Raw genomic sequence first — 21,667 nt, forward strand, 5'->3', positions numbered from 1 at the left:
GGTCTTCCTTCCCATTTGCACAAATCTCAAGCAACTTGACCACATCTATACGAAGAGCTGGTCCCAGCAAGGTCATAGGACCCCACTTCGTAAAGCTTTGGACCTGGCTCAGTGACTCCGTCCTTCCAGAAAGACTTTCTTCATTGGGTTTTGAGGACCCCACCCTCGCCTGGGTTTCCTCCTACCTCCCTGACCATTCGTCTGTCTCCTCAGTCTCACTTCCTCATTCCAACCTTCAGTACTGATGCCCCCTGGACACAGACCTCAACTCCTTTGCTCGGTCTGGGCTCACTCCCCTGGCAGGTGCACCCATCCCAGTACCAACTACACACTCATGACCCCCAAATACATCCCTAGTCTCATCCTCCCTAGATCGCAGGACCACACACTCATAAACACATAAGAGGCAGCTCAAACTTAGGGCCACAACCTAACTCTTGAGCCCGTGGCCACCATCCGCACCAGAGCGGCTCTTCCCAGGACTGCCATCACGGTGAAGGGCCCCTCCAGCCACCCAGCTGCTCAGCCCAAAACCCTTGGAATTGTCCATGGTCCCCCTCCTTTTCTCATCCCCAACATCCAAGCCAGGAGCAAATTCTGCTGGAACTCCTCCAAGATGAATTCCCGATCTGAGCTCTTCACCTCCTACCTGTGGTCCCACGGCTCCATCTCTCACCTGGATGAATACACAGTCAGCTTCACCACCCACACACGGCTAAGGGGGCACCTCCCCAGCTCCCCTTCAACTCAGAATAGAACCCGTGTGCCCACCATGGCTCAAGGCCCTCCGTGAGCTGCTGCCTGCCTGCCTCCCTCCTCAGCTCCCCGACCTCCCTCTGTGCCCCCCTGCCCATGGTTCACTCTACTCCAGCCACAGTAATGCTACTTCCCTTCTCTGTCCTTCAATGAGCCCAGCTCCTTCCCACAGTGGGGAACATCTAGAACACTGCTCCCACCCCCTCTGCATGGCCCACTCCCTCTCTGCTCAAGCACCCACCCCTTGGCAGACCGCCCTCACCTCCTCCCCGCCACCCTATCATTCTCCAGCCGGCCACCCTGCTGGTCCCCTCCCAGTGAAAACGTATTACGTATTTACTGGTTTCTTTTGCCACTGTCGTCTCCCCCACTAGACTCACAGAAGGAATTTTGTTGGCCCTGTTCACCACCTAGAACAGCGCCCGGCACTTAGCAGGTGTGTGCCGGCACTTAACAACATTTGTGACTGACAGAACGAAGCCTATCAGAACCTTGCCAGGGGTGACTCAGGCTCACAGCCATCACTGGCCATCAAGAAGTCCTGCAACACCAGCACTGAAGTTCATCCAGCAGCAACTGAGATGGTGGTTAGATGCTCAGTAGAACTTCCTGGTGACGTATGTTCTGAAAAGTTGTCCATGAGTGAGTAAAGCACAGCTTGAGCCTCATGCTGGATTACGGAGGGCAGGAGGGGGAGAAAGCATCCATAGTGACAGGGGAGATGGAGCCGCTGAACAGTTAAGGGAAAGGGACACGCTGACACGTGGTCCTGCAGAGACTCCAAAGGGCGGGACCAGAGTTCATGGAAAGAGCAGGCTCCCGGGAGACATATGTGCATGGAGGGTGGGCATGGGGCTGGGCCTTGAAGGACACGCAGCTTTGGGGTAGGTGGCGGGGGAGGACACTGCAGGAGGAGGACACAGCCCAAGCAAAGGCACGGGGTTGGAATGAGGACGCAGGACGCAAAGGGGGACACCCCTATAAGAGACAGTTTCTGGGACCTGTGGAGTCCTCCACCCATCTCGATTCTCCCAACAAAATGCTCCAGTGAGACCCTCCACGGGACCACCTGCCTCAGGGCACCATGACCTCCCAGGCTGCTGAGGGCCCCTGAACCCCGCAGCCACAGAGCCGGCCCAGAGCGTGGGGCTCCAGGCTCCCAGTCTAGTACTCCTGCCGTTCAGCACTCCTCAAGCTCCCCCTTCATCTGCATCCCCAGACCCTGACCTGAGCCCTGGAAGCCACTGTGCTGCAGAGCATGAGGACAAGGGCCCTTCCCCCAACAGCCTCAGGGGGCCAAGGTGGCCAAACTGCCCTTCCCCTCCCCCAGGCCAGGGGTGGAGGGTGCTGGCTGGCCAATCTCTCCCTGAAACCAGACAAGCTCCCTTTAAGGAAACTCTGCCATGGTCCAAGCAGGCATCTTCAGCCAGGCAGGCCCCAGGACCTGGGCTGGGGACAGTGCTTGGGGAGGATGGAGGATAACACCCACGATGGAGACAGCTCAGCACCCACCACGCAGGCTGCCCTCGCACACTGGTTCACGCACCACCTTCACCTTGTGATCCTTTCCCAAACCTGTGGGTCAGACTCAGGCCCACCCCTGGTCCCTGGGTGGGGTCCCAGCTCGGGAGTGGGCTGGGGAGGGGAAAGGGGGGTGCCAGGTTCTAAAGTCAGCCTGTGAGGCGAAAATGCCATGTGTCCTGAGATACAGCTGCTGTGGCTTGGGATACGAGAGTGCTGGCCGTGAGGTGCTTGGCTCCTATGTCAGGCGTGAGGGATGAAGACACACATCTTACAATGCCAGAGGCACAGCCACCTGACACATGAGGGCCATGCAGACCGCCATCCGAGGGGACAGCAGGTTCTCACCTGCCTCTCAGGATCACCCAGGCAGCGCCCCCGTTGGCCGCGATGGCCAACCCTCTTTAAACTGTTCTTGCCCTCTTTTCTTGGCAAATGTGCATCTAAAGTGGGAGAAGTTAAATGAGCTAATGATGACCTATAAGTATGCACAGACTGCCGTCAGCAAGGGCGGGCTGGGGGAGGGGGGCGTAAGATGCTGCAACGCAGCTCTGCCACAAACTTGCTGTGTGACACTGAGCGAGACCCCTAGCCTCTCTGAGGCTCAATGTCCACATATGGGAACAGGAAGGATAACAAAACCTATGGTCAAAGTGCTACTTCAAGGATTCAGTGAGATAATGCTTGTGGAAATGCCTGCCTGAGGGGGGCGAGGGGGCAGAGTGACGAGCACAATGGGCCTTGGTGACAGCGAGAGCCAAGTTCGAATCCCGACCAGCCACTTACCAACCAGTTGACCCAGTCTCTGCAGGAACAGGCTGCAAATGCAAGCACAGACTCAAGGCCAGAACTGCAGGGGCACAGGGCAATCAGCCCCCAAAGCGATCCCACAGTGTGGAGCTGTGGCCCGGCCTGGGCTGTGCCTTCCCTAAGGGGTGGACCCAAAGCAGCCCAGCCCCAGGTCCCTTGGGGTCTTCAAGCTCTGTGGCTTTGCAGGAGTCGGGGGCTCTGGCTGGAATCCCAGGCTGGCTGCCTCTCTGTTCTTTTTCTCTCCACATTTGGGGAAGGCATTTCCTCCTTCCCGGGGCCTGCGGGTCAGGTTTCCACCCAGATGGAAAGTCCCACCCAGGGGCCCCCAAAGGAGAGCTTACCATGGAAACTCCACGGGGCGCCCGCCAGACACAGGGGCAAGTGGCCACTGGCAGGCCTTACCGGGGCCAGGGCCACAGCCCTGCCAGCTGGGAGGGGAGGGGACAGAGGGGGCTCCAGCTGGACATTCTATCTCAGGCACAGAACAATGTTCACACTTACATGCAAAGCAAAGAGTGTCTGAGTGTGAGCATGTCTCGGTATGAGTGTGTGCATTTAGGCGTGTGTGTCTACAGAGAGACTCTGAAGTAGCAGCCCCGGCCCTGTGTCCTCTTAACCCTTCTGAGCCTCAGTTTCCCTGGCTGTGTCCCTCCTGAAGGCTGGACTCTACTCAGATAAGTAAATACAATAATCTTGCAAAAAGTGAACAAGGGGTGGGTACTGCTGGATGAAAGCCCTCAGATTCAACCACAGCCTGATGATAATCTGGGCAGAGAAGGTAGGGACACAGTAGGCGAGGTGTCTCCTGGGCTTTGGACCTCAAAACACAAAGATGTAAACAGAGCTTCCGAACTGTGTTCCAAGACTCCATGAGCTGGGGATACGTGGTCCTCAAAAAAGGGAGAAGAGTTTCCAAGGTCAAAAATAGCAAAAAAGAAGCAGACTCACAGATACAGACAACAAACTAGTGGTTACCGGTGGGAAGAGGGAAGGGCAGAGGGGCAAAATTGAGGTAGGGGATTAAGAGGTATAAACTGTTAGGTATAAAATAAGCTACAAGGATATACTGTACAACATGGGGAATACAGCCAATGTTTTATAGTAATATAAATGAAATAAAACTTTTAAAAATTGTGAATCACTAAACTGTACACCTATACCTTATATAATATTGTATAGCAATTATACTTCAATAAAAAAAATTTTGAAGAGTCCTCCCCAAGACTCACAGCGACCACTGACAGACCAAGGGCTCTTTGAGGTCCTGCATTAAAGGAACCTGTTTGATTGCACTTAACCAGGCACTTAGGAAGGTAACCTGAGCAGCCGTCCCAGGACGCAGCCGGCTGAGGCGGCCTCATCTTTGCCCGGCTGCCTCCAGGCTGTACTGCATGTAACTCCTCGGCTGTGGTGTGCACTTAGGCCCTGAGCATTTTCCAGGGTCAATTTAAGAAAGAACTCGAGGAAAGATGTTTCTGTATCGTGTGCCAAATTGTTACTGAGACAGGGCTGTTGTCTGTTCAGTGATTAATGAGGATCCACACAGTAAATTCCTCAGCATTTAGTGCCAGGGAAAAATGTGTGTCTGTCGCAAGTACTTGAATCAGACAGAGGGGGCCACACTGCCCTTCATCCTATTTCTCTTTTGCCCTAGGCTGCCAGGAAGCTCACCAGCATGGTGACCCTGACCTTAGGCTGCTGATATAATTGGTTCTTTCATGAATTATTTTAGCTGACCAATGACCCATGGGCCCCTCATCTTGTTTCATTAATAATCCCCAGAGCTGGCGTTTGTGGGTTGCTTGCTGTGTGCCAGGCGCTCTGCTAAAGGCACATCTTTCCTCTCACTCATTCTCATAACAACGTCACAAGGTAGGACTTCAGTCTTCCCACTTTGCAAATCAGGAAACTGAGCCATGAGGAGGTGAATAAGTGCATCAAGTCCATCCTCACAGCTAAGAAGCCAGGAGTGTTGCTGTGTGTGTTCACCTGCTCCCTGTCTCCTCGCCCCAGAACATGGGTCTGGAGGGCACACGACCAGCCTAGGCATCCCTGTGGCCTAGACGGCACAGACAGACACCTGATAATTGGGTGATGAACGAAAAGGTGATAAAGCCAGGATTGGAACAAAGGTCAGTTTGCTTCGACCTCATGCAAAACTCCTGTCTTTTTGGTGTCGAGGGATGGTAAACCTCACGCTAACCTTAACCTTAATACTAAATCTAACACTTAACCCTGATACTAAACCTAAGCTTCCTTCTAGCACAATCCCAGATGAATTTAGCAATAACCAACCCAATGCTCCCTGCCCCACCTTGTCCTCAGTTCTGTAGGGCCAGCACTCTAGCCACAAAGGCTGGGGGGGGGGCGGGGGGCAGACACACAGCCTCCCGCGCAGATGGTGGAGCACGTGGGGTCTGCATCAGGGAGAGGGCAGCGGGGACGGGGTCAGGTTTCCCGTCCAGGAAGCCCAGGCAGATGGGAGCAGGGCAGGCCCCAGCCAAGCAGGCTCTGAGCGGGGTACGGCAGGGCAGGCGGGCCACGCTGGCCCGGCTCACAGAAGCAGCTCCTCTGGCCTGAGGGCCAGCCTGGCGGGTGGGGAGGAGATGCCCTGCCCTGCTTCCTGCCCACTGTGGCTGGCCAGGAGCCCCGCAGCCAGCACAGGAAATAACAGGGGCCCCCAGAGGCCGCCCATGCAGGCCCTGCTCCGAGGCCGCCCAGGGAGGGAAGGAGGCCATTGTCGGCCTTTGTTTCAGTTTCCACAGCATTGCCCGGGCTCCAAGAGGCCCCTGGGAGCGAACAAAGCTCCCCCAACCCGCAGCTGTCCAGCCTCCCCCAGCCCGACCCTGGGGACAGGCCCACTAGGCCCTGGGCTCTTAAAGTGGCAGGTGCAGAGTGGAAATGAAGTCATGTCCAAATTGGGGGTGGGGCGCACATGGGCCAGAGCGGGCTGGGCACGCACACGGATGGATGGGCACTGAGGTCTGTGTCTGCACCCGGCTCCGCCCAGCCCCAGGTCCAACAGCAGAGGTGCGGAGCTTTGGACGGAAAGAATGTCTGAAGCCCTGAGTGTACAACAAAGGAACCGAAGAAAGGAAACCCAGGGTAAGGAGGCAACCTGGACATCTCGGGCACCCACCTGGGTGGGGAGAACTGCCCGCATCCTTGAAAAGAGACATCCCAGAAGCAGCTCTTTCTGCCCATCTGCAAGCCTAGGGGTGTGGATGGGTGTGTGGTGCACATGTGTGTATGTCTGTGTATGTGCTCATGTTTGTGCCCTGTGTACGTGTGGGTGCATGTGAGCACACTCAATGCATGCACGTGCACACGTGTGTGTGTGCATGTGAGGTATGGAGGAACACGTGTGAATGTCTGTATACGTGTGCTGTGTGAGTGTGTGTACGTGTGCACTGTGGGGGGTGTGTGTGTACGTGTGTGAATGTGTGTGCACGTGTGCTTATGTTTGTGAGCAAGTGTACATGAGTGTGTGTGTGCGCACGAGCATGCAGGCAAAATGACCTGTCATTGTTACATGTCACTGTTGAAGAGCACTCCCGGGCTTGTGCCCATCAGCAGTCACTCACTCCCACACTGGCCCTGGCGGCCTCTCACTAGTGGTGTGTCACTACCACGACCTCTTTAGGGTTCTTAGCACATCCTCTGGGATGTCATCCCACAAAGATGCATTACATCTCCATTGGGTCCTAGGTCGCTGTGAACTAGCAACTACAGAAGAGTGGGCCCTGGACTCAGACAAAACCAACCCAGGTTCAAATGCTGCTCTGGCCCGGACCAGCTGTGAAAGCCTGCACCTGTCTCTCAAACTCTCTGAGCCTCAACTGCTCATCTGTGAGATGGGAATGATCCTACTTCCTACCAGCTGTGGTTAAGGAGGGTTAAATGAAAGACGCATGTCAGGTACACGGCCCCCACCTGGCCCCAGCAAATGCTCACTAGATGGTTGTTTTTTTGTTATTCTTATTACAGTTGCTTATAATTATGGTAACTGAGGATACAACAGTGAGCAGAGCAGGCACTGCCCCTGCCTACACGACCTTGCACAGTTTGCAAAGCATTTAGCCCAGAGAAGTAGAACAGCAGAAGTCAAAGTGTCTCCTATTTACTGGATTCAGTATCAGTCTGATGAGCTAACTACTACCAAGTATGGCCAGCAGCCATCAGTTAAAGCACCAACCACAACAAAGGAAAAAAGAATTATCAGTGTGGGCAAAATAATGGTTTTCTGAACCAGGCAGGCATCAGCTAGACAAGCTCAACCTAATACGTGCGTGGAGAGAAAGAGAGAGAGAGAGAGGACATGTGCACGTACCCACACCTGCCTCATCCTCAAGAATTTTAAGAGAGTGTCAGCTGAGATGACAACCACCTAACCCCTGTGGGCTGCCCACAGCCTACAGCAGGACAGTGGCTCACTGACACAGTGCTCACCATACCCATCCCAGAAGCTGGGCCCTGCAGAGTGCCCACCCAGGAAGCCAGGACCAGCCAGGTGGCACAACTGGGCTGACCTTGGCCATTTCCTACTGGCCGTGCATGGCTGCACAGTGGAGGCATCAAGCTCCACGCAGGGAAGGAGCCTGATCATATGACAGCCTCAGAGCCTCTGCCTCTCAGACCAGACCCTGCCCACCAACCCCTGCCAACTCCCAACCACACCCAGCCTTCCCCACTTGGGAAGCAAGCAGCGCCCCACCAGCCAGGGTCAGCTAAGTCAGGGTGGTCCCCTGAGGACTCAGTCCCACCCCAACCCTGCATGGGGATGAAGGCGTGACTGCCCTGTCCACTGTGACAATGCCTAGAGACTGCCAGTTGAGACAAGGGGAAGGAGGAAGGGAGGGGCCCGTCAGAGCCTTCTCTGTTGACCACACAGATCCAGGCTGAACTAAAGTCCAAGCCAAGCTTCCCTTGATGTATTATCAATGTGTTATCAAGAATAAAAGTGGAGGGCTTCCCTGGTGGCGCAGTGGTTGAGAGTCCACCTGCCGATGCAGGGGACGCGGGTTCGTGCCCCGGTCCGGGAAGATCCCACATGCCGCACAGCGGCTGGGCCCGTGAGCCATGGCCGCTGAGCCTGCGCGTCCGGAGCCTCTGCTCCGCAACGGGCAAGGCCACGACAGTGAGAGGCCCGCATACCGCCAAAAAAAAAAGAATAAAAGTGGAGAGCACCAGGTGCCACCCTCAGGGGCTAAGGCTAACCTACAGGCATTCCCTCATATAATCCTCACAATGGCCCTAGGAAGCAGGAGAAGTATCCCCATTCCATCCACATGAGGAAATGGAAAGTACAGAGAGGTTAAGTAACTTACTCGAGGTCACACAACTAGTAAGTATCTCAACCTCAAACTTACTTCTTGCTCTTAACAAAGTGAACAAAAATCTGGCCCTGAACTGCTAAGGGAAAATACAGATGAAGATGCAGAAGTGAAGTTCTCCACCTTGGCAAACATTTGCTAGGTATCTGTCAGTTACCGAGCCAGAGCTGGGGTCTGGGAGCACAGAGAATCAGACATGGTCACTGCCTGAAGGAGTGAGCAGAGAAGCAAGGGAACCGGGCACGTACAGAAGGAACGTCATAACCAAGCAAAGGGCAGTGAGGGCCAGGATCAGGGCGGCCCCCGAGGCTCAGGGGCAGGCACAATAATTACAGCAGGGCTATCATGGGATGCTTCCTGGAGGAGGCATCATTTAGGCTGAGCTTTGAAGGATGAGCTCCACAGGCAGAGAGCCCGGCCAAAGCAAAGGTCAAGGGGAGTGGGCGAGAGGGCTTAACTCATCAAACCCTCTAAGTCCTGGCTACTCTGGGTGGTGTGTGAGCCATCAACACCACTCTAGAGCTGGGCAGAAATGCAGAATCCCAGGCCCCACCCAGAACAGCTGAGTCAGAATCTGCATTTTTAACAAGATCACCAAATTTGCCTACATGGTCAAGTCTGAGCTCAGCCAATATAAACCACGCCTGGAAAACATGGAGAGACCTCCCCAAAGTCCTAAGGAACAAAGTCATCATCACCCACAGGCCCACACCCACATACACACCTGACTGTGGCCCTGGCTTATAGCCAGGCTTTCAGTCACCAAAAAACTGCTTATTTCCACCGTCCACCAGTGGGGTCCTGGACCTTAGGGAGCACTCAAGGCTGGAGAAAATAGGACCAGCCCGTCCAACATTACAGTCCTCATTACTGATGCCCCCCAAAAGCCCAAGAGCACCAGGAGAGGAGAAGGGGGACACCGGGCTTGCTGAAGTGGACAGTCCTCAATCAGCGGGGCTGGGAGCAGGCAACCTCGCTACAAAGAGCAAGGGTACGATGGCAGAGCAGCTGCTGTGCACCAGCCTGCAGGTACAGGACAAATGACACAGAGTCCCTGCCTCTGAGGAAGCTGCAAGTACACCCAGAGAGGTGAAATCAGCAAAGACAAGCCCCACTCTGGATTCACTCCAGCGAAACCATCAGCCAGGCCATGCGGGAGGAAAAAGGGAATCAGAAGAGAGACACCACACACACACACACACACACACACACACACACACACTCCCTCACCCGTACCCTGGGTACCAGCACACACGTGCACATGCACATGTGCACGGCAGACACGGCACAGAGGAAGTGATGTACAGTGCAGCCCAGCAGGGGCCCCTGGCTGGTCCAGAGCCAGAGGAAAGGGTGGGCAGGAAACGCCACATCCCCGTCGGAGAACTGGTCCAAGGCAGCCCCAGGGGCCCAGGATGCCGCACAGAGGGGTGCAGAGGCCCCAGAGCCCCCAGGGGTTTGAGTCAGGGCCGAGGCACCCGGGCACACTCACACACACACACACACACACACACACACAAGTGCATGCCTCCGTGTGCACACAGGGCACAGACGCCCTACCTCGTGGACTGCTCACCATGGTAACAGAATGGCCACCTCTCAGCTCCAGTCACCACCTGAAGGTTTCTGAGGCCTCCTGTGGTGGGGGAAGCCGCTCTAACAAAGGCACAGCCCGGCCAGCCTGGCCAGGGGTCCACGGTGCAGCCCAGCCAGCGCATGCCTGCCGCGCTCCCCCGGGTGAGCGCGGGGCCACCGCATCTTCCTACCCAGCCTGCCTGGCTCCAGTCAGCTCAACTCCCCACAGACGCCCCAGCCGAGCTAATGAGAAACTCCCCAGCTGGCCCCATATAAAAACGCATTTCTTAAGTCTAAAATGCAAAGAAATTCTACTTCTATTCAGGACGTTTCTACTCCTTTACAATGTCCCCTGGTCCTGTCGAGGAAATGACTGGGCTGGGGGCTCGAGCACAGGAGGTGGATAGCGCCGGCCAAGCCGAGGGGCAGCCGGCAGCTTCCGTCGCCGGCCCCGGGATCGTGGGGAAAGGGGTTGGGACACCCTCGCTGACGAGCCAGGTTAAGACGGTCACTCAGGAAAGAATTCAGGGTGAGGGACCCCAGGGGAGAGGAGGGGAGAGAGGGAGACAGTCTCTCCAGCCTTGATTTGAGGATTGAAGAAAATGTTTAAAGGTCCTGGGAGCCCCTAAGAAAAACTCCAAAGGGGAAAAGACCACCTACACAAAGACATTGGTCAGAGCATTGTTTATGATTCCAAAACTGAACGCAGTCCAAGTGTCCAGCAGGGAGGGGCAGTTCAGAAAATGAATGCCCATCCACCCAGAGACCCCCATGTAGCTGCTAAGAAGGGGAGGATATGTGGATCCAGGGGTTCCAGGAAGCTCGGGGCTCATGGGGGCTATATGGACCCCGCCGGTGCATTCACCCTGCACTTCATCTAGAGAGAAGGGTTTTTAGACACGGATGGAGCTGGCAAAGGGGCCAAGAGAAATGTAAACAGCGAGTGTGCAGAAGCACAAGGTAGTGGGTGGAGTCTCTGTGAAGTAGTTGAAATAATAAATACATGCTCTAGGAAAACACAAGTCGGGTGGGGAGGCAGCTCTGAGAAGGTTCAGAAGTGCAGGCTGGGCTGCACCGAGGGGCCTCAACTCCCTGCGGTGAAAGGCCCAGTCTTCCAGACATTTCCGTCCACCCCACTGGTCACAACGTGGATGTAAAGGGCTGCAGGGGGTGAGAAGGCTGCCACCTTTGTCCGTGGTGGGCGCACTGACCACTCCCGCTACCCCGCAGCTTACCCAGAGTCCGATTAAAAGGAAAAGGAAAAGGAAAGGCTTCCAGCATCCCTCCCCCAAGAGGCCCCCCAGGCACCAGACGCCCAGATGCCACTCTAATCTCCCTGCTGAGCAGGTCTCAGAGCCTGCAGCCCTAACACAGCCTCCCCCCGACCCCGCAAAGCGCACACATGCCCCACACCCAAGGACGGTCATGAGCAGAGGCCCAGGGGGAGGTGGACTGGGGTCAGGCTGGTGGGAGTCTCTAAAGAGAGCCTGACCCAGTGTTTTCCAGACCTGGCCTTTGAATTTGGGAACTGTGCACAAGGCCTTCAAAACAGGCACCTCCTCTCCTTCTGGGCAGCAAACCTGGAGGCCTGGCCCTAGTTAGACTCTTCCACCTGACCCAGGAGGGACCTGGGCACTGAGCTGACCCTCCTCCCCAAGCCTCTAGATCCCCTGAAATGAAGAGCCTGAAACAACATTCTCATAGGCAGATCTGCCATTTACAGTTTAGATGCTACATTCATGCCTGAGCTGCCTGGGTTCAAATCCCAGCTCTGCCACTTCCTGGCTGTGTGACCTTGAAGCAGGTCATTAGCGTCTCTGTGCCTCACTTTCTATATGTGAAAAGCACTGAGAAGGAAGACTGGCTCCTAGAAGTGGCTCAGAAATGGGAATGTTGGTTTCATTAACCAGAACAATGAGACCTGTAACGTGGCAGGAAGGCCTGAAACTCCGATCACACCAATAAGGTCTCAGGCTGCTGGGCCATCACAAACAGTTGATTATATTGAGTGTTCCTCTCCAACCACAAGTGTGTGTGTTTCACCACGCCAGAAATAAACCTGGCTAACCTGCCCCGGCATTGACAATGAGTATTTGTCCACAAATTAACTGTCTTCCGCCTCCAGACCACCCCCAGGCCCTTCTGGCACTGCATCCCCAGCTTCGTCCAGAGCAGCCATGGTGGAAGGAAGCCCAACCTGTCCCGAAACCTGGCCCAGGGAGGTGGGAGGCTCCAGTGAGACTGTGATTAGACCCTTCATCTTCCAGCTCAAACCTGGTGACCAGGGGCAGGGAGGCAAAGCTCAGTGTGTTGGGTTGGTTCCCTGAAACCCCACACGGCAAGCTTCCAATCATCCTGGCGCCTGCCACTCAGACACCTCATTGCAAAAGGGATTGAGGGAAGAGAGAGGAAGCACTGAAGGGAGGAAGGGCCTCCCCACTGAGCTGGGCTGGGGGCAGGTGACAGGAAGCAGAGAGGCCTGGAAAGTTAAACTTGGAAAGTGGAACCTTGGTAAAGACACACTGGGCAACCTTCTAACGGTGGCCAGGCTGAAACCAGCTGGCAGAAGGACACTCTTTGACCTGAACAATGTTTTTCAGATATATGAACTGCCCCAAATGAGATACCATTCCACATCTAGGAAGCCTAGAATCCCCCCCAAAAAAAAGATAAATTACACATATTAGTGAAGATGTGGAAAAATTGGAACCCTCATACTATATCTCAATAAAGCTGCTTTAAAAAGATACGAGTTGTTGGGCTTCCCTGGTGGCGCAGTGGTTGAGAGTCTGCCTGCCGATGCAGGGGACACGGGTTCGTGCCCCGGTCCGGGAGGATCCCACATGCCGCGGAGCGGCTGGGCCCGTGAGCCATGGCCGCTGAGCCTGCGCGTCCGGAGCCTGTGCTTTGCAACGGGAGAGGCCACAACGGTGAGAGGCCCGCGTACCGCAAAAAAAAAAAAAAAAAAAACCAAAACTCAGATGATTTGGTGATTCTGGGGCCAGGTGCCCTGTCACAATCAGCTATAGCACTGAGGGACGGCTGCCCCCATAGCAGGGCCTGGGTCGCAATTCACAGTGCCCCCCAAACCTGCCCGCTCACCTGTGCTACCAGCCCACCTCCGATGGGCCTTTGAGCTCGGGACCCCTGTGGGGCTTTCACAAAGGACCCTCACGCTTCTAAGGAGTTTGAACCCATGGCCCGGCAAGAGGAAGAGCTTGGGAGTAATCTGTGACGCCTCCCCCCAAATCACATGCAAAATGCTCTGTGCATCTGTGAAGAGAATCCACACGCTTCCTTCCCTTGGATGCTCAAAGGCATCTGTGGCTCAAAACAGGTTAAGAATTTCTCTCACTTATAAAATAGATAGCTAGTAGGAAGCAGCCGCATAGCACAGGGAGATCAGCTCGGTGCTTTGTGACCACCTAGAGGGGTGGGATAGGCAGGGTGGGGGGGGAGGGAGACGCAAGAGGGAGGGGATAAGGGGATATATGTTTACATATAGCTGATTCACTTTGTTATACAGCAGAAATGAACACAACACTGTAAAGCAATTATACTCCAATAAAGATGTTAAAAAAATTCTCTCACTTAAATTGTCTCTTTATAAGATACTGTCCCTTCATCCTCCTTTTTATGGATAAGAAAAGACAGGACGCAAAGGGAATGATTTAAAATCCCATACCTGCTAGGCACTCCCGTCCCTCGGCTCTGAATGCAGTGCTTCTTCCCCCGGTTCCACTATCAGCAGCCCCATGTTTGCCAGCAGAGAGGCAAGAGTGCGCTCCCTCCTCCCGTGACCCCCTGGCCAGGCGGGAGAACTGCTGTGAGCCGATCACTTCACTCCCCTCCCTGCCAAGCCGGGCTCCCCATGACTGTCAGGGCCCCGACTCAAGGGCACAGACAAAGCAGGCCAGGTTGTTGCTGGGGGCAGTGGCCACAGGGTCCCCACGGGGAGCGGATGCCACTGTGCATTCTGCTTCTTTATTGGAGTTCTCCATCACATTCCCGGAGCCAGGAAAAGCAGGCAAGGGGAAGTTTGCACCCCAGGCAGGCTGGGTCCCCACAAAGAGGAGCTGCCTGGTACTCAAAGCTCTGCACTCCCAGTAAGATGCTCTCCGCCCACCCTCTTCACCTCACCCTGCCTTCCTCTGGGCTGATGAGCTAAAAGATCCTCCATGGCCACCTTGGGTCCTGTGACGCCAGGGACCTTCCCAAAGCCCCCACGATGCCTTCAGGTCTCTGCTCAGCTGTCTCCTAGCCAGTGTCAGGCAGTGCAGAGGCTAAACCCCAGTCTCTGGCTGCAGGAGGACTTAGGTTCGAGTCCCTTCTCCACAGCATCCTGGCTGGGGACTGTGGATCCGCTACTACACAGCTCCAAGCCTCCTTCCCTTATCCGCCAAGTGAGGACAGCAATTCTCAGCAACAGCGCCAAGGGTGGCTCGGGAGGCTTTGCTCCCCCATAATCTTCTTTGGCGCCTGCCCCCATTTTCTGATGCAGCCAAGTGACATTTTCTCAGCTTAATGAAAAGCATTATACTAAAGCAGCTTCAACCAGGCCTTTGGCCCTGTCCTCTACCAGATGGCGGCCCCCAACCAGCCCACGGAGAAATTCTGGAGCTGCTGCTGGAACTAGCACCCACCTCATAGGGTTGTCATGATGGCCCAATGAGATACTGGAGGTAAAGCTTTTGCTCCATGCCCTGGCACATACCAAGTAAGTGTTCACTAAACATCCATGCCCGGCTCCAGGGCTGCCTCCCAAACCGACCTCATCCTGCCACCCGGGATTTGCTCCATCTCACAAGTCCCGTGCTCAGGGAATACAAGCTGACTTTAATAGCCCAAGCCCAACAGAACTGGGAAGGAAAATTTATCACATGAATGCACTGTAAAAAAATCTTCAGAAACGGGCCAAAGAAAACAAAACAATCCATTGCCCGGCTGTGGACTACCCAGTGCCCGGGATGCTTTGCCCTCCCTTTCCCCATCTCCGAGCAGACGATCCAAAGCTGACTGGCACCAGGGAGTCCCTGAGGGCCGGAGGGACTCACAAGGAGCGGTGCACCTCTTCCCGCACACGCGCGTGGGGCGTGCTCAGCTCTTGGCTGGAAACGGGCAAGTCCCACAACCTTCGCCACTCCCGAGCGCCCCGGAGGCCCGAGGGCTGGCCATTCCGCTGTGGCCTCAGAGCACCGCAGAACGCAGGCCCCCATGCAGCCCCTTGGCACTGCCCTGCCTTCTGCAGGCCGGCCCTAGGGATGCAGCCCAGGCGCCTGACGCTCCCTGCACCGGCCTCTCCATCCACCGCAACGCTGCCAGCGCCCTCCTGGCGCCCCGCGGCTGTCCTTGACTGTCCTATCGCCACCGACACCACTGGGAAAACAGCTGGGAGGGAAGACTTTATAGGGACACGACCAGGCTGGGTGCTTTCCTGGTGCGGGGGCTCGGAGCAGAGTGGGGACCCTCTTCAGAGCTGGCTGCGTGCCTGAGCACGTGGACCCCCAAGTCTGTCAGTGCGCCTGGATGAGATGCCGAGCTTTATAACCTCACTGTGTTTCCTCCAGCCATGGGGAGTGCATCTCTCCCGCACAGAAGGCCACAGGGCAGGGACCACACGGCCCCTTCCCCTATCCTACCCCGTGTGGACCCCAAGTCCTGTCCTAACTCTGGACTCTCCTCCCAAGAATTTGAGCACCTCCCCATTCTGCCTTCAGACAAAGCCCCTGCCCTGGAGGGAGCCCCTGTCACCAAGGGCCAGGCACCTGCAGACACAACAGTGCCCAAGCCTGGGTCAGCCAGGACCCAGCCAGGACCCTTCAGACTCTCCAGTCAGCACAGATTCTGCTGCAAAGAGCACTGGACTAGGAGTCCGGGAACCTGGGCTCGCGTGTTGGCACCCACTCCCCTTCTGCCCAGTCTATACCAGCATTTCCCAAATTTCACTCATCTGGGAGCCACCTTCATGATTTTTGCTGACTCCGAGCATTACATACTGTTACTTAAAACTTTGTCAACTTAATTTTCTCACTTAAATGACTTCCGCATCATCTTAAATCACACATGGCCATAAAATCACAAATTCAGCGTGTAACCATTCAAGTGTTAAACGTTCATATGCCTGTTCCCTAACACCTCGTTCTTGGAACTACTGACCCAGATCATACCTCCCTCCTTGCCTCAGTTTCCACACCTAAAAGAGAAGGCGGTGGGACTAAATGACTCCCTCGTAGGTCTTCTCAGGCCCAAGATTCTCCCCTGTGGAGCCGGAGACAGGTGGTCAGGATCCTGGGACAGGAGACAAGGCAGGAGAGCCTGGCGCCTGCCAGACAGGAAGCCAGAGCCCTGCTGCCAAGGAAGGTGCTCGCTGGATGCAGAGCCAACAGGAGCACCGTGCCCTCCGCTCAGGAGCTCCCAAGGACCCCAAGCCAGTTCCCATCCCCAGCTCCACAGGCAGCTCCCAATTACAGAACTTTACAGTGAGAAAAACCTCATTCATCACCTCGTTTTATAGCTGGAGAAACTGAGGCACAGGAAGGAACTTAGCTAGGGCAGAACTGAGCTGCAAAACCCAAGTCCCCTGACTACCAAGTCACCCCCATCACCCCACAATGGCCAGGCACCCCACAAGTCTGACCTCCCCTTGTTACCAACTCCTGGAGGCCTGGGCTCAGGTCTGCACGCCCGAGAGTGCAATGCAGCCCCTTCCCGGAAGGCAAATACAGGAATTCTGATTTTGATTGGAGTTTAAATGTCCTATTAAAGGGGCTTTTATGCAGTTAGGTTGGAATGAATGTGCAGCGACGCCCATGGCAGGGAGCTTCAAAAGCCTGTGTAGTCGGGGTGTGGTGGCCCATCTGAATGTGCCCACAAGATGGAAACACAGTCCCCAGGGGAATAAAGGCATAGTAGTCTCTGTATGTAATAAATTTTATTGACCATATGGAACTGATATAAAAATCGTGTTGCATGGGGTAATCTGGACTGGAGATAGGAATGTGACAGGAAGAATATGTTCCATAACCAGCTGGGTGGCTTTCTGAGTTCCTGAGCCTGCCCCCCGGGACCCCCACCAACTCTCCCACCAGCCCCTGGGCATTTACCTGATGCTGTCACGGAGGAATCCCAGGGAAGCGAGAAGTCCGAGGCCTCCCCCTCTTCAACTAAAAGAGAGAACAGAGATGGGCCTGTGAGTTTTAAATCTGTGCAAACAGGTCACTGGGGTGGGGCACAGGGCAAGGAGGAAGGATCATTTGTGGCGGTCCCTATAATACCCATGATCAGGGGGCAAAGGGGTCAAGCCTACAAAAGAGGCCTTTGTTGGTTTCACAGAGATGTAAAATAATCAGAACAAAACATAAACAGCAAATAAGTGCTGTATCTGTATGGTTCCCCCATCCTTGTGCCCCTGGCAGACATCACAGATCGATCACAGCACTGCCTCAAACAAGACACAGCATAAGAATCTTTCTCTACGCAGTGCGACAGGCCATTACTATCTATAATCAGAGTATCCACTTGAGATAAAGCCATTTGACACTCACAGGAGTAGAGTGAAGACTCAGTCCTCCTCCTGGTCCTCCAGACACTGACCTCCTACCAAGAGCCCTTAGACCACCACTGAGATGTGAAGGCTTTCTCGATTATTCCAAGAAACAAACAAGTGACTCTCAGAGGTTGGCAAAGCATGGTGTGCTATCCTCTACACTGAGAGCTGACCCACAGACAGACCTCAGGACATGCTGGGGTCGACTCTTCTGTGGTCAGCAGTCCTGGGCCAGTGACATCAGAAAGCAACTCACCGGACTTCCCTGGTGGTGCAGTGGTTAAGAATCCACCTGCCAGTGCAGGAGACAAGGGTTCGAGAGCCCTGGTCCGGGAAGATCCCCCATGCCGCGGAACAACTAATCCCGTGCGCCACAACTACTGAGCCTGTGCTCTAGATCCCGCGTGCCACAACTACTGAAGCCCGTGCGCCTAGAGCCCGTGCTACACAACAAGAAAAGCCACCACAATGAGAAGCCGGTGCACCGCAATGAAGAGTAGCCCCCGCTCACCGCAACTAGAGAAAGCCCGCGCACGGCAACGAAGACATAATGCAGCCAAATAAGTAAATAAATTTATTTAAAAAAAAAAAGAAAAGAAAAGAAAGAAAGAAAGCAACTCACTTCTCCACGCCACCCCAGAGGCCATAGAATGAAGCTGGGGAGGGGTGAGGTGTCCCCACTACCTTGCGGCCCGGTGTGTGAGACCAGGCTGGTGGCCGTGGAGGCCATGCACTAGGAGAACACGGGAGAAATTCTATACAGCATACTAAAGCTCTTGTCCTGGAATTAATCCCAGTCTAGGCATGTAATAATATTAAAGCTGGGTTATGGACTTTGTAAAATGGAACTTTGTTTAAGCCAAAAATGTGCACACACAGTATTTTTCAGATTTAATGGGCTCTGGAGTTCTACACATGTGCAGGCTGAAGCCACCACGTACCACCCTGTTCTCTTTGCGATGTCGCTGTCTCTACATGGGCACACACTGTGAGCCAGGCACTGCTCTGTGTGTTTAATCCCCATCAACACACTTGGAGAGGTGATGTGACGTGCCGGAGGTCCTACAGCTAGAAAGAGTCCACACAACGCTGGGGCTGGAACCCAGGACTGTCCGTCTCGAAGCCTGCTCCTGTGTCCACCTGAGATACAGAGGATGCTGTCCAGAATCCTAGCAACTCAAGACTGGAAAGCAGCAACACCAACCTGCCCCTCAGAAGGCAGGTACACAGCATGCCGGGTGGCCGAGCTGGGAGAGGAAAAAGCAGGTTGGCTTGTGGTCAGACACCGGCTTCAAACCCCGATTCTGCCTCTAATTATATGACCTCGAGCAAACTGTTTAACCTCTAGGCTTCAGTTCTCCCATCTCAAACACGGAGGTAAAAATGGTACCTCAGCCACAGCGTTATTGGGAAGATTCAATGGGATGACGGCTGTCATCCACTGGAACAGTGGCTCAAGCACCCACGTGGGTTTGGTGCCAGGGCTGGAACAGCTCTCGGAATTAACAAGTTCTGCTCTGCGTGACTCTTACCCTCTTTATTGTCCACCCGTGATCTTACACCAGCCCCCCCATAGAGCCTCAGAGAACATGTTTTCTTTCAACCCTCAGAAACAGCTCGCCCAAGAGGGCACATCCACATCACTGAGCAGAGGCCAAGGAATGCTAACCAAGGGCCCTCTCTTTCCCAAGTTTGCATTCTGAGAGTAGAAACTCGGCATTAAGACAATGAAATGCAGAGACGATCTGGGTTGGGACCAAAGCTATTGTTTGACTCAGCTCGTTACAGCTGGGGTGGGGCTTTCAAATATGCAGCTTCGTAACTACGAATCGAGACCTCGAGGCAGGCAAAACTGATTTACTCCCCAAGCTGATTCCAGCCAGACAGCCTCCGAAACACAGGCGGGTAACGCCTAAAGCGTTCGGAAGCAGGCCGTGCGTGAAAGGAGTAGTCGTTAGCAGCTTTCAGGGCCACACCTGAAATCAGTTTCCTTCCCATGTCATCGTTTACTTACTTTAAAATGTAATATATATATTGCTTCTGTTGAGAGGTTGCTGCCAATTTGTAAGGTCATCATGCTACCATTTCATAGGACACTGTCAACAAGATCTGTGTGGGTACCTAGGACCAAGACATGATGCACAACCCTAGTTCTCCCTTTGCCCTCGACGTACTCCAGGTATCAGGGCAAAAGTCCCCACACTTGGGTCCACTCAGTTCTCTGGTTGGGAAGTGTGACCTTCCAAGTCGTTGAACCGGAGGATGTCCCTAGGATGCCAAATCCTTCCCTCCCTAAGATTTGGCTTCAGCCATTATGGGAAGGAGAATGAGAAAACATCTGCTATTCCGGAGCTCTTGGGAGCATTCAAGGCTCTGTTTCCTGGGACGATAAGACTGCAGAGGTGGGAAGAGGAAGAGGGCGACCCGACGCCGCCGGCTGGGGAATTCCAAAGTGACAGACATGATTACAGGCAAACGGCCGCATCACACACCAGCATCCCCAGAACCACATCCCTCACAGCGAGGGCCAACTCGCCTAGTGACATGGGCACGAATGCACTTTCTTACAACTGCTGACATTCACCCCACTGACATCCCATCCCCTGGCCCACATTATGTTTTTTGAAGGTATAAACACTCCTGATGAGAAAGAGTGACGCCCAACCGCCCACCATAACCATCACGAGGCCCTGTGCTACCCGACCCTGAACGTGAAAAGGCTCTCCTCCCCTCCAGGCGGCCTCTTCTGTCCAGGCTGGCCTCTTCAACAATAAGATAACTGGCAAGGGCAGCAGGCAGAGAGCAAGGAAGGCCTCCCCTACAGCTGGAGCCAGGCACTTGCTGGGGGGCCGGAGCCGTCCCCAAAGCGGAATTCTGCTGCAGGGGCACGATGAACACCGAGGGGTGAGCATCTCAGAGAAAACTTGATCAGCACAATGGCCAATATGGACAACACCCTAAGGGGCTGCCCAGGCAGCCAGGGAGCTAGGGGCTTTCTGGGGACTCCCCCAGACTCCACGTCTAACTTTTTAATTTATAAGATACTTGGCACCACTGAGGCCAAAGTACACACCCCCACCGTGCCCAGCCTCAAGGGGAGCACAGGGAGATCCACTCCTGTGAATGATGGGCGTTGTAAGCACAGGGTGGGTGCACAAGGCCAGTATGTACACAAAGGGAGGGCGCGTGGGGACAAGTGTATACACATGGGGAAGGGGCACAGAGTGAGTGTGAACACACAGGGTAGGGGTGCAGCAGCAAACGAGGGGATACGTGACAAAGTGTGTATGAAAGGAATGGAGGTGCAGGGCCTATGTTCCCATGGAAGAGTGCACAAAGCGTATTCCCCATGGTTCCTGGGGTGTGTTAAGAAAGATTCTGAGGCTCTCTCAGGGCATCAGACAGATCAGAACTCTGTGTTCTCTCTCTACTCTGGGATCACATGTTGTGATGGCTGACTGCCCCATGGGTGTATACACCTGTGAGCCCCACCAGATGCTGTCTGCCCAACTCAGCAGTGGGCTCATAAGCGACCACAACCCCCTTACTCTGGGAGTACCCACAGCTTGCCCGTCTATGCACCAGGATGACCTTGCCACCATCAATGAGATGCCAGTGAGATCCAAAGCCTGTGTGCTGGGCCTCTGGACTTACAGACCCTCCAGCAGGGGCAGGTGGTGCTAGGTGAGCACCTGTATAAGCCACCTCCCCAGTGCCACTTGCTCCTGGCCTGGGGAGGAGTATCCTCTCCTCGGGGCTCCCCATTACCTTGAAAATGCAGAGGAGATGGAGCTGCGGAAGGGAAAAGAAAGGGGAGGCAAGGGGCTGAGGTGGGAGGCTGGAAACGGGGCCCTAGAACCAGGGCAGGACTGGGGCCGCACATGGAGGTTGATCAAAGTCAGGCAGGATCTGGGTTGACAGACAAGGTGTAGGTTCGAGGCAGGAAAGCTCAAGCACAAGTGCTAAGGCAGACGGTGTCAGGAGGTGAACGAGAGAGACAAGCAGAGGCAGGCATCGGTCCGAGGATCAGAGGAGGCCTCCAGCAGGGCAGCAGGGCCCCAAAAGCCCCCTTCCCTACCGCAAAATCCACAACAGGCCAGCTGCTCAGCCTGTCTTCAAGGATCTG

The 21,667-nt window shown here is 54.8% G+C and overlaps 1 protein-coding gene across 1 annotated transcript in view; it reads right to left on the reverse strand.

Annotated features, from left to right (window-relative positions):
• ZNF423 (zinc finger protein 423) overlaps window positions 1-17,154 on the reverse strand; it is a 269,850-nt gene extending 252,696 nt beyond the window's left edge. Inside the window, exon 1 of the mRNA XM_027092155.1 lies at window positions 17,099-17,154. The gene's annotated coding sequence lies outside the window, so the exon portion shown is untranslated. The remainder of the gene's footprint in view (window positions 1-17,098) is intronic.
• Between the last annotated feature and the right edge of the window lie 4,513 nt (window positions 17,155-21,667).

Source organism: Aethalodelphis obliquidens, unplaced genomic scaffold, assembly GCF_003676395.1.
Source record: "Aethalodelphis obliquidens isolate GAN/ISIS:26980383/991018 unplaced genomic scaffold, ASM367639v1 scaffold75, whole genome shotgun sequence".
NCBI lineage: Eukaryota > Metazoa > Chordata > Mammalia > Artiodactyla > Delphinidae > Aethalodelphis > Aethalodelphis obliquidens.